Below are 11,489 nucleotides of genomic sequence, written 5' to 3'. Positions count from 1 at the left end.
ATGTTATTTATGATATGTTATTACATGTTACTGTTATTGCTATTGTGTTACTGTCTGTTGTCTTATCTTCTGTCCTATTTATATAATGCACCTGAGTGACTAATGAGAAACACTTTTCATTATACTATGCACCTGTGTAAGTTTAATGACAATAAAGTTGAATTGAATTGAATTGAATTTAACTCCCTGGCCATGTGACAAGGTGGCTAGGACTCCTAGAGTGAAGAGCGCAACTGGAAATGTGAAGATGAGGTGGAGGAGAGATGCTTAAGACAAATGTGAGGAAGAGAGGCTTACTACCACTATTTATAGCTTTCGAGAAATGACATCAGAGATGATTACAAGTTAGGGCAGCTGAGATGAAAGAGAACTTGGTTGCTGTCATCGCTACCAAACTTTCGTTGTAAATTCTATTAATTAACTAAGGTCGTTATGGGTTCGTACTAAATTAAAACCAGAGAATCCCATGCATTGAACACTAGATGGCTGGATATGCACTGTTGTGTTAGGCAAGCAGACAGAGAGACGGATAAACTTTTAATAAACTTTGACTTTATATGTGCAGAAAGGCAGAATAAAAGTTAATAAGACAGTTCCATATACTGTTAAATTGCGGTTATATGAGATTTAACTCAATGATTCATCTGTGTCTTCTTGCTTTTAACATATACCTAACCTGAAAGGGTGTTTAGTCTAATAGATAGCATAAAGCTACGTCTGAAACTGCTCTCTGTGACACAAGACTCCGTTACGTGTTGGAAACAGATGTGTTTGAGTGGTTCCTGCACAGGGCAGGTTCCCACAGACACAGGAAACCCGATGCTCTCAAGTCATCCTCACACCCCTACCAGGCAGAAACATCAGTGAGGTTCACTGATCATCCAGGTGGATTTTCACCCTGGGAACATGCAACTCACTGGTAAGGAACCACCAAGGGGATCACAGTATCACAATCACTGAGTAACACAGCTGCAAATGAGGAAGAAGATATTTATTTCAATTAATAACACATTCTAATCTTGCATAATTCAAGTCAGATAAACACCACATAGCAATACATGCAGAAAGCAATTATGGGTTTTATGGAACTGCTCTTTTACAAGCCACACGTGGGAAAAGCACATGTAATTCTTCCCATTCTAATCTTCAGAATTTAAAGACGGGACATTGCAGAACTTGAGGCATGCTGAGCAATCCTTTCAGGCTGGACCGTTTCTCTAAGAGATATTTGTTCAGGAGTGTGAGTGAAAGCAGGGAATGCAGGCAGAATGTTGATATGAAGTTTCAGCTGCTTCTTAATTGACTGTGTTACATATACACAGCTTCTTCAAATGTCTTTACCATATTGGTTGTTGTGTGAGTGAGTATTTATCTTATTCCATCTGTGAAACCTGCTTTGTTTTTCCTCTTTTATTTGTGTCCAGGTCTCCGGTTGGATCACTCATGTGGGTGTTGCCTGATATACCACCTTCTGGAAGCAATTACAATATAATAATGTCCACATTCTCTTATTCCAAAGATCTCGGCAGATTGCAAACCTGCTGGTACAGAACAAGTCTTCCTTTTCATGCATTTACTTTTTTCTTGTTATTATTGTCTGCTTCTCTTTTCATTCCTTGTGCTATATCATGTTGTGCAGATGAGGCAACACATACCGTCAATTTCTTTTGCTTCTGATTCTGTAAGCTTTCCAGGAAATGACAAAGTAAACATATACTGTAGATCCTGTGCCCTCCAGGCAAGCAAGGTAGAGACTCTGTGCCTGTTCCCTGCATCACAAACCTGCCCAGCTATGTTGTTGAAGCTGATATCCTTCCTTCCAAGAGATCTTGAGGAGGCACCCGGGTTTTTTTTTTCAGGAGATCCTCAGGAGACCCTGGTTTCCTTGAGGAGATCCTCAGATCAATTGGCTACTACCAACCAAATGAGTCAGGTGGTGTGACTGGCCTCCTCTCGTTTGCAACATTTCTTACTGTATGTTCCAAGTTCACCAAGATCATTCAGTCAATTAACTGCTGTCCTAACGATCTCATGGTGATTCACCTGGTCTCAATGGCCTCCTCTGTGTGTGTGTAACTCTTCTTTTGTCGTTACTTCCTCTTGCACCCTGTAGGACTATTCTCCACACCCTGCTTCCCAACCCCTCACCACCAGTCTATCACATCAGGCATGGAGTGGATGGCTCATTGGAGTTTGCCCAACTTTGTTTTTTGTAAACATATATATATTTAAACTTATTCACTGGTAGAAACATAAAGAACCCTTACCACAGAGCTCTCAAACAGTTTGAATAGAACGTGGTGGGTGTTCCATCATCTAGTAAAATATTTACAGCTCAGTCCCATCCCTTTCTTTTAGCAGAACTGCCTTTGTCTGAGGTTAGGATGAAGGCAATTGTGGGTGATGGTGATGAATGTCCATTTAATCCTCCTCAAGGCAATTTATTTCACTTGGGAGCTCAAATATGTTTGGCCATTAGTGTGTGCAGTAATGCATGGATGTATAATGTATAATGTATGCATGGTATTTATATATAATTCTAAAAAATATTTAATAATTGAAAGAAAAATGTTTTCATAAACCTCAGTTAAACATACTTGTTTTATCAAGGATTATTTTTTCCACACCCCTCTCTTGCTAGGAAGATACATTGGCCTCTCAGAAATCCTTGCAGAAAGGAATTTCTGTCTGAAATTTGCATCATGTTCAGTGCCTCTTTTTTTTCTTCAGAATACCTTAGATTCCTGCATAAGGTTACAACAGGCAAAGGTAGTGCAGATCACCTGAATAACATTCTTTATTAAAGCACAGCAGGAGAAGCAAGGAGGCAGGAGAATACAGGGTTCAGCTGCAACTGAAGCCCAGGATTTCGTGGCACACTGTGTGTGTTCCTACAGTGCCTGACCCTCTGACCTTTGAGTTTACTTTTCCTGTAAAAGGTGGCACAATGTCAACCACCAACCCCAACTTTTGTCCACTTCAGAGTTATAGAAGACAATATATGGACTTTCATGAAAATCCCATTCAAAGTAACAGAAGAAACTGATCAAAATATCTCATATTCATATTTAGCAGCTACGCAAAGATTAATGTGTGTGGACCGAGCAATGGGCACTTTAAGGACCCAGAGTAATATAAACTCACTCAATGGATTTTGAGCTGCCCTAGTGACTTGTCAAACCCAATGTGCTTGCTATATTAATTTTATTTTTGGAATACTTACCTCTCTACTCATACTCAGTTAAACATGTGCAGAGTGTCCATAAAATATAGTAGGGTGCTTCATTTTTTTGACATAGCAAATTCCTACACGTGTCCCAGCCAGCTGAAAGAACTGGTATCAGATGGGATTTCTGGGCCATGAAGAGGTGTTTCAGCACCTGATTGTATGTCCAGTGTATTTCTCACACTGTTTATTTGTTTGCTTCAGAAGCCTCCATTGTGAAAAGGCACACAGCACGTTGTCATACAGTATGTGCATCGACAATGATCTCAGGCCATAAAAACTGTGCAAAGAGGCTGACCTCTCACAAGCCAGTGGAGTTCATAACAGCCACGGGCCAGCTCTGGGAGAATGTCGTATTAACTATAGCTCCCCGGTATATCTTTCATCACGTCACATCCTGTGTTGCTTGTGGAAATCTGTGCAGGACACCCTGTAACACGAACAGCACGTCCATTTCCTATCAGGTCTACCACTAGTGAACAACACAGCTTTAATTCACAGGGTCCATAGTGACAGTCCAAGCTGAAACCTGAAGTTCCAATTAGCCCCTCCTGCAAATTCCAAGTACTACCTAATTAGAACCCTATCTAACAATAAATAAATGTAGTTATTGCATTTGTCCTCCAATGGACTACTGAACTGGGGTCTGCTTGTTTTTTATTTCAGTCTAATCATCCTGTGTATCTCCAGGCCATCTCTCGCTTGCCCTTGCAGGGAAAATTGCAAGTGTAGATCAAAAGAAAAAAAGAACAGAAAGAAAAACACAGTCCTCTTAAATGCCACAGCTAATGATGTTCTTCAAAGCCTGAAAGCCATTGTGTGGAATGGTCATTACACAAGTATGTACTTACAGAAAATCCCTCCGTATCAACAAAAATGGTTCAACAACGTGCTCTTTTTAATCATGTGTAGATTAAACACTGCATGGGAACCTCTTTTGGGGGGTAATGGGACTTGGACTGTAAAATGAGGGTGAAAGGAAGGGGATTTTGAGGAATGGTGAGAGTAGGGGGGGTATTTCTTCCTGTTTCAAGTTCTGGTGTATTTGGAAAAGAACATCCTGATGAATAAGTGGGATAAGCAGATGAATTGGAAGTGTGTGATTATAGGTTAATCCTGTAACGCCTCTCTGTTTTATGCGCAGCTCTGACAAGCAATTTGTCGCAGCTCAATCAGATCACAGGGGCTCCTGACGCCACGCCGCTACCGTCTCAGCCAGACCGTGGCTGCAGGTTTCACGGTCTATAACTGGACCACAGTGTCAGGTAAAGAGCTGGGCTCTTTCATGCTTGGGTATAGGCTCATTCCAATCTCAGACACTCTGTGCTTATACAGTAAATAAGCATTCAGATAACACAATATTAAAGGCCATGTGGACTAATCCAGGGGCTCCTGAATCATTCTCACAATAGCCTGCATTGTGTATAATACTCAAAATAGCCTCAAAGCAGGCTCTCAAGAGGCTAAACCCATTAAGGTAGCCATTTAGAGAAAAAGGGTTGAGACTTGTGATCCAGCCATCAGCAGGGCAAGTCTGCATCGGCAGCCAGCCATGTCTCGGGTTTCCCACATGTTAGCGTGCAATGGGCCAGACACCCCCAGGACTGAGTGTGCCTGAGTGGCCAGGCTATCCTTCAGCTTGGAAAAACAACGTTTCGGCTGTGGAGCCTTCTTCGGTTGACCGAAATGTTGTGTTTCCTTTCTTCTCTTTTTGGCATGGAATAAACCTTTACTTATTCCTTTGCAACCTACGCATGCTGATGCAGCTCCCCATCTGAACTACTTATCCTTCAGCTTGGTGTGCTGGTAGCACTGTCCAGCAGCAGTTAAACCAATTTGGATAACAGTTTGGCTATTTTGGCGAGAGGGGTTTAGATTAGAGCATTAACTGGTGATTCCAAATTGTAAAGACAAATAAAATGATCTTCAAGCTTTTCTGAGGAAGACTCTGTTTACTGTGGAATTTTTTTTTAGTTTTCAAAGTTTGGCTCAGGAGAGAAATAGACAGAGATCTTAACATCTATTTTACCTGATTCATTATTTTAAACCCTCATACATTATAGTGTACTCTATTCTGCGTTGAGATTCCACTGAAGTTTCAGAATGCCTGGAATTCCTGTTCATTTGATTTCAGGATTAAACCGAACCCAACAATGAATGTTTGGTATTAATCTATAGGACAGGTACAGTCCATCTCCTTCTGAGCTACATCAATTAATGCCTAGAAGAAAGTCAAAGCTCTGTCCTTAAACCTTTTCCTAAAGAGCCAAGCTCGACCACATTCTGCCCTCTTCTAATATCAGTCCACTTCATCACGGGGGAAGGAGCTCAAGTCTGCAGCACTCGCGCGAGGGAAGGCTGGCGCAGTGCCACTAGAGAAGGTGTCTGGCAGAGCCGAAACGCAAACGGTCGCTGCCTTTCAAAGAAAGTTTTTTCACTTCAAGAAAAAAGGGTTTCATGTGTGTGTCTGGGGGGGAGGGGAACTAGGGGAGAGCGGATTGATCCCATCTTCCTCTCCCTCCTTCTTCATCACCCTATTTCTCCAAACGCTCTCAATCTGTATCCGTGGTCCAAACAGGGGGCAGACCCTACTTGAAAGATTACAGATAATACCCGAGATACAGCCTTTACAGAAAGGGGAAAAGAGCGCACATTTGGAGGGGTTAGCCCCAATTACAAACCCGTGCAAAGGCTTCCTTCCACATTCACAACAAAGCTGAGCTGTTCACCCTGTATCCTCAGCTCTCTCTCTCCCCCCTCACTCTCTCTCTCTGGTTCCCTCTCTCTCTCTGTTTCCCTCTCTCTCTCCCTCCTACTCTCTCCCCGTGAGTGAGCAAGACTGAAGGTGCTTCTCAAATCTTACTCGTCTTCAGACTCTGGAAGACGCAAAAGCAACTTTCCTTGCACATTACAGGACACATGGAGTAACCCTGCAGGAAAATCAGATAAAGAAATTGACGCAAATAAGACTTTGTCCATGTAATTTTTTTTTATTTTAGAGAGAAGACAGAATTTCCCAGATTTGCCAAGTTTTCTTAAGTTTTCTTTTTTTTTTGCTGGGACTTTAAAAAGTGAAAGAAAATCAGAAGATTCCTGCTTCAAATTAAAATATATATAGTTCTATATATATTTTAAAAAGAGCTCTTCTTTTCTCTTCAGAAAAAAGGTAAGAATTTATTGTACACATTTTTTCTCTCATCCCCATTCGTCTCACCTTCAAATTCCACCTTATATCACATGCCTCTTTAAGCCACGGAATAAAAGCCAAAGAAAACAGGAGTAGGAAACAGACTCCTTTATTTCTAAGTCATGAGACCGACATAAATCTTACTGGTACAGTAATTCCGAGTGGAAAATAATTCTGAGAAGATTAAAAACAATGCAAGCTCTTTTTGTTCACTGCACGTTTTCTCCCCTGTCAGTCTCCTCTCCTCTTCACTTGGTGCTTGTCCTTCTTCTCCAACGGTTGGTTCTGTCAAGTGTATCAAGTGCACTTTCAACAAGGACGGTTACTATTCTGCGTCTGTTGCCATCTTCTTTTCTTTGTGCCTCTGAGTGAATGAGCTGTGATGATGTTTTTTTTTTTCCTGTGGAGTATTATTTAACGTCTTTCCTAAAAAATAATAATAATTTGGCTCAGACCATGAGACAGAAGTTCTGACTGCAGTGATTGAAGGGGAAGGCGTTTGCCTTGTCTATGCTCCCACATCAGGTACACAGCGCCGCAGCACAGCTGTTGTGAAAGACTAAGCCCAGAAGATTCTTCAGGATGAATTATATAATGCTAGCTGCTCGTTACAGGGGTGACCGCCAGACTTTGGGATCTCTGCCTGTTCTCAATGTTGGGGAGGTGGGGGGGAGGGAGTGGGGATACAGGGCATTGCATATCTTTGCTGAATAATTTTAGGTAATTGCTTTGGTAGATTGACAATAATTTAAAAACATAGCTCCTCTTGTGGTTTATAAGACAATGTCAGTATGCCTTGCAGGTGCGCTTTGAACAATGTACTGGAACCTGACATTCTGTTATTTGAATTATTACTCTTTCTTTTCCAATTCTAACCCCTCCTCTATATTTCTCTTTTGCAACTCTTCCCCTTTCTCCCACTCTTTCTCCTCCTTCTTATTCATCATCTGCTCTTCTTCTTCCACCTTGTCCTTCTCTGACTCTTCTTGCTCATCTGCTTCAACTCTTTCTCTCTGATCTTCTCAGACACCTCCTCCTCCTTCTTGCTCATGTAAACTTTCCTCTCTTTTGTTCTTCTTGTCTTCCTCCTTCTCCATCTGCAGCACTTCTTCGGTCTTATTCTCCAAATCGTATTTCCTTCTCCTCTTGCTTGTCTTCTCCAGTCTTCTCCATTGCTGCCACTCTGTACATGTGTGGAGCTGAGGAGTCTTGTTATGTTTTTTTTTGCTGTGGGAGCCAATGTCTGGAATTAAATTAATACTAGGAAGTGGTGTGACTCTGCAGCACTGGGCTGTTTTTGGTTTTGGATTAATATCTGTTTACTGTGAAAAGGAAACGTCTGACTTCACTGGGAAGAGATTTCACATCTTTCGGATTTGGCCCCTTTTTCTTTGTCTTCTGGCCTTCCTGTTAAATTGAGCACATCGAGCCACCATGCTTTTCTTCGCCTTCACTTCCAGACAGGGTTGGCAAAAAAAAATATTTTGAAAGATTTTTCAAGTGCAGAAAAACTATTTTTATCATAATGTTCTCTGACTGGAACATTAAGCAATGGGTTTTGTTTGTTTCCTTCCAAAAAGTACCAGTTACCCTTCCAGTGCCAATGTGCGGAAGTGTACAACACTGTCTGGTGAGAAAGACCTCACACACTGCATTTATTAATTATTCTTATCAATTATATTGTTTGGGAAGAAATCATTTCAGAAAACCCCTGGTATACTCTACCACGTTTAATGCTCTACTAAAAATCCGAACACTAAACCTTAGCTTGTCGAATGTGTTTCTTGGATATATTATTATTATTATTATTATTGTTATTATTATTATTATTATTGGGTCTGAAACACATACAATTTTCCATACTATGTTTCCAATGCAGTTGGATTTCAGCTGGGACTCCCGCATCCCTGAATGCACTCCAGCTCTCCGTCAGAGGAGACTTGGGAATTGTGGCACCTTTGTGATGCATGTGGCTTTTCAGGCCCCTGCTGTTGCTAATTGAGGGGTTCCCCTCCTCTGCTGCCTACAGTGATGGTTCGTGTAGCTAAGCTTGCTGGCCCTGATGGGACACAATAGCAAGATTGTGCAATATGCATTGCTTTCAGATTATAGCACTGCCTTTTACAATTCAGGCAGGTTTTATTATTCTATTTGGCAAGGCACACAGCCCAGTTTAATTACATTGTTCAGTGGCTCAATTGCCTGGGCAGTTCTCTTCAATGTTTGGCCCTGTCCTACACCTAGCAGAATCCAACAAAGCAGCTTCAGTCCCAGACCCCACTCAACCCTTGCTGGTATTATTTTTTTCTCTGGGTGATTTTTACACATTGAATTCAATTTATAAGCCACAGGGTGCAGACATAGTATGTGTGTGTTCAGAGAGATTTTATAAATAGAAACTTTCTTTCAGATGAATATACAGTAGCTTTAGTGCTTTAAAACTGGGATCCATAAACTTCAAAAAGATACATTAGTGATATAAAGAAATAATTAAGCTGCGCACCTTGCACATAGCAGATGTTGGCGCCAAGAAAATGAAGGCGAGAGACCAAGCGGTCTTGGAGCTCGTTACTAATTCTGTTTGAAGGAGTATACAGTACTCATGCTTTTTACACTGGGTTTTCAGGTGCCACCTTGGCATTTGGACTAACAGTTGCTCTTTACTACAGATATTCAGATTTTTTGGTCTGTCCGAATTATTTGTCATGCCCAATTGTAGGGCACTAAGAACTTACTAATCCTTCCTATATCCATGTTCCTTTGTGCCCTGGTTCTCCAGCTCTTTTTCAGTGTTCTAAACAGGCTCACTCCCTTTCCCTTCTGTAGCTTCAATGAGATTTAATTTCTCTGTGCATGTATTGGCCCTGTAGGTGCTCTTTAACATCTCCAAACACTCTTTCAGGAAACGCAGAATTTATGTTTTACATAAATTCTCTGATTAGTGATGACATTAAATTCAACACCCTTGTTTTCTTTCCCTCACCTCTCTGGACTGGAGTAGTTGTTTATTTAAGCTCTTGCAGAAAAAATGCAGGTCATGGTTGCTAAGGATCTGTACCATCGGAATTAGGGAAAACATAACAGTGTTAACCGAATACTGGGTCCTCTGAGACTCCAGAGTGAGAGAGCGCACAGCACATGGCACGAAGGTTATTTACAGACAAGGTGCTGAAATACTTTGTGGCATGTTTGCTGCAATTCTGATTAAACTAAGCATGCTGGCAGCATTGATTCCTTTCAAAGTTTCCAGATGAACAAAAAAACAGGTTAGAAAGGGCCATTTTGTCCTTTTAACCCATCACTGATAAATAGATAATTGATCCAAAAAGATCTCTTCCATTGGTTTGTTTGAAGGAGCCAGAGTATGGGCTTCAACACAGAGTGCTTCTGTTTTAACCGGTCTCAATATCAGATTTGATATTGGTATTGGAGGCAGTATCACTATCGGTATCAGCTTGAACAACAGGAAAGCTGGAGAGGGGATACTTCCAGACTTCCATATGGCTCCCTCGGCCAGATTCCTGAGTCCAGAATCGTTGGCCGCCTCTCCTGTCTTGAGTGCAGTTCTGCGGAGATCCCGTGATAAATCCCTCCGCCCTGCCTATCTCAGACAGATCTGCCTATTTCTCGGGCCCTGAAGAAGACCCACTTTTTGGTTTTTTATTTAGTCTCCGTTCTCACAAATCAAGTTTGGTTTTAAAAATTGAAATGCCATTCAGTCTCAGTCTCTTGATTTCACCTTTTGAAGGATAAAAACTTCCACAAACAATGCTGTAATATTGATGTGAAAAATGAGATGATGTGTTTTTTGTCAAACGGCCTCACCTGTTCTTAAGTTTGAAAAAACACATTTGTGTGTTTGTTTTGCTAACAACACTGCCAGCCCCTTTGTCGTAAATTCTCTATTCTAATGTGAAGCAGATTTGTATCTATTTAGGTTGTTTTCTTTCTGTGGAATCTGTAGATAGTTAAAATCCTGAATGTATCTTGATATAATAAAAACCATTCCAAATTCGAACACATGGCGCTTCCATAAATGCAACAAAATTGAGTGGAAAACCTCCCAAGATTAACGAAATCTCTTTAAAATTTACACTAATTAAAACAGTCAGAAATATGCTGCGTATTTGTTGTGGTTGGCAGAGGCACTGAACGTGCGGAAATGTAGAATTATAAACTGACTGACTAATGAAGATCTTAGAAAGGCCCAGACACACTGCAAACACAGTTGTTAAGGCCTACAAGCTGACTTGGAGCATCAGGATGGATTATCTTATCAGCTGGCCAGAGCTGCTCTGTTGCAGTACACATGAAGCTGTAACTCGTTCATGGGAATTCCTGTCCCATTCCAACATAACATGATTTCCGACAGCAGCCACTTCACCTCTGCAGGATGCGGCTGACATGATGTCACTCATATTCCTGTTTCCTCGTTTATGTCTTCTTTGCTGTCAGTGCTTCCCACTCATCCTCAGTGCTACAGCTGAGCATGGAGTGAGGGGCTGGATGAGGAGGAGGGCAGGGGGAAGGTTTGTTACTTCACCACTAGGGAGTGGAAGTGCTGGATGGATCTGAATGAAAGGCAGGGATTTCTCAAACTTGTTATAAGAAGATTGTTAAGAATCTGTAATTTAACATTTTAAGATTGTACTGCAAATCAGTCATAGGTCCAAAGGAAAGTAATTTGCTTTGCATACATGATTGCCGTCCAGTACAATGTTAAGGCGTGTGGAGAAAAATAAAAAATTGCCTTATCGAGATGCAAATACTTTGCTTTGTTATTCTCGTCCACATGTGAGGGCATGGTGAGTCGATGTGTTGCCTTCTTTTGGAGTCCACTCAGGCACAGCTGTTCAGCAACCTAAAAAAATCGCAGATCTGGAATTCAGTTTCTCCTGGGAGACAGGAAATGAGGGAAAATGCTTCACATTCTCCTTGAAAACAAATGCCTGCATTACCTTCTGACAGCCTACGCCCTGATCCGTTATTATGACTCTGTTCCTTTCTGTACAAAAGAGCAGGAACTTAGTGCTGCTAAGGAAATAAATCCAGGAACCTAACTCGTCCTCAGCTTGT

At 41.3% G+C, this 11,489-nt stretch overlaps 1 protein-coding gene across 2 annotated transcripts in view; it reads left to right on the top strand.

Moving 5' to 3' along the window:
• Positions 1 to 6,055: 6,055 nt before the first annotated feature.
• Positions 6,056 to 11,489, top strand: part of col8a2 (collagen, type VIII, alpha 2) — a 50,991-nt gene continuing 45,557 nt past the window's right edge. For both annotated transcript variants that reach the window (XM_088602471.1, XM_088602473.1), the window contains exon 1: positions 6,056 to 6,392. The gene's annotated coding sequence lies outside the window, so the exon portion shown is untranslated. The remainder of the gene's footprint in view (positions 6,393 to 11,489) is intronic.

Source organism: Lepisosteus platostomus, chromosome 13 (genome assembly GCF_059453375.1).
Source record: "Lepisosteus platostomus isolate fLepPlt1 chromosome 13, fLepPlt1.hap1, whole genome shotgun sequence".
NCBI classification, from domain to species: domain Eukaryota; kingdom Metazoa; phylum Chordata; class Actinopteri; order Semionotiformes; family Lepisosteidae; genus Lepisosteus; species Lepisosteus platostomus.
The sequence above is the reverse complement of the archived record's forward strand: the minus strand, read 5'-3'. Positions and strand labels throughout refer to the sequence as shown.